This window comes from Poecilia reticulata, linkage group LG16 (assembly GCF_000633615.1).
Source record: "Poecilia reticulata strain Guanapo linkage group LG16, Guppy_female_1.0+MT, whole genome shotgun sequence".
NCBI classification, from domain to species: domain Eukaryota; kingdom Metazoa; phylum Chordata; class Actinopteri; order Cyprinodontiformes; family Poeciliidae; genus Poecilia; species Poecilia reticulata.
This window is the reverse complement of record NC_024346.1, coordinates 32,986,955-32,988,571: the sequence shown is the minus strand read 5'-3', so window position 1 is coordinate 32,988,571 and position 1,617 is coordinate 32,986,955. Positions and strand designations below refer to the sequence as shown.

Sequence of the window (1,617 nt, the reverse complement as noted above, 5' to 3'; positions counted from 1 at the left end):
AAAAAAAAAAAAATTCTTGTAAGCTGCTTAAGATTCCAAAAAAGCACGTTTTCGAAAGCGTGGAGTTGGAAGGGGAAAACGCCGCTCAGGGTTTCCCCCATGCGCTTTCCAAGCTGCGTCTCCAGCAGGAAGGTATCAGGCTTGGCCGCGCCGCGGTGTGTGTGTGAGAGGTGTCAAAGAAAGGCAGGTTGAACGGAACACGCTTCTCTACTATGGTCTGGAGCCTTAGTTGCTATCCAAACACAAATAAACAGAGGGGAACATTGGAGTTAATGATAGAGGAGGTGGGGGTGGAGGTGGTGGGAGACGGGGGAAGGCGTGTCAGAGGGCGGGCTGAACGCTCCAGAGTCCCGTAGCCCTAAAAAGTGAAGAACCGCACACTTCCAGCCCCAGCTTCGGACGGGACTCCCACGCTGCCGCTGCCGCCGCCGCCGCCGCTGCCGCTGCCGCCACCACCGCTGCTGCTGTCTCTTCTCCAGAAAAACTCTCTTCGCCTCTTTCCACAACTTTTCACAACTTGTCACATCCCAGCAAAGGTCCGAGACATCAGAGTTTGGCTGCATGGCTACATGAAAGTTTCATGGACTTGGATGTTGGAAACGTTTTATTGGAGCTCGTCGCCTGTGTAGTTACTGTGGATTACTGACACACCGCAGGACCCTTGGCAGCTACTTATTGGGGTAAGATTGTGTTTGGCAGGGTGCATGTCAGTCCTCCGCTGGGAGAGGAGCCAGTATCACGCAGCCCACTTGTTAGATCACTTTAAAAAAAAAAATACTTCTAATTAGAAAGAATACTTTACTTTTTTTTTCCACCCGCTTTTTTTTGTTGCTGTTTCACTGCGTCCTGACGTAAATGGACCAAACCAAAAGGTCCGCTTTTCCAAAAAATAATAAAACTAGGCTGATAATGTGCAAGACTAGACATCTATGTCTGATGACAACCGACATGAGGACGTATCTCCCTCACGTTGTGACATCACTGACCTCTGTCCGTGCAGAGCGCGAGGCGTCACTGAAACCGACAGTGGCCTTCGACTTTAGAAATACATTTAAGCGAGATATTAAAGATTTTAAACGAGACACTCGGGCTGCTGCTAAACTGGGGGGGGGGCAAAAAAAAAAAGAAGTCCAAAGGTGAGGTGAAAACGAGCTGAATGAAAGCTGCTCCACTGGCCAAAGAACAACAAGTGTCTCCACGGTGATTTATGCTGCACCTGTGCAAAAATGATATTTAACCCCACCGCATGTGACAGGGAAACCAAAGTCCAGGGAATTCAATCATATCTGCTGCAAAAACAAAAGCATGTGCAGCCTGTCCGAGAGCTTCATGTCTGTCCTCTCCAGGTGAGCAGAGACGTCACATCCACAGCGTAAAAAGAGCGCAGATTTATATGTATATTTTCCAGCTGTCATAATATTTCATCTTATGTAGTCAGTCTAAATTTAAAAAAAATTACTTTAAGTTTTCATTCTTTTCTGAATATCTGACCGCCTGATAACTGCTGGATCATTTCCACTTCCACTTTCACCATCTGGAACTTTTACAACTTCCACGACAGTTTTTAAAAATGATTATTTTTATGTGTGTGTGTGTGTGTGTGTGTGTGTGTGTGTG

The 1,617-nt window shown here is 46.8% G+C and overlaps 1 protein-coding gene across 2 annotated transcripts in view; it reads left to right on the top strand.

Annotated features, from left to right (window-relative positions):
- Nucleotides 1-375: 375 nt before the first annotated feature.
- osr2 (odd-skipped related transciption factor 2) overlaps nt 376-1,617 on the top strand; it is a 4,374-nt gene continuing 3,132 nt past the window's right edge. For both annotated transcript variants that reach the window (XM_008432887.2, XM_008432886.2), the window contains exon 1: nt 376-680. The gene's annotated coding sequence lies outside the window, so the exon portion shown is untranslated. The remainder of the gene's footprint in view (nt 681-1,617) is intronic.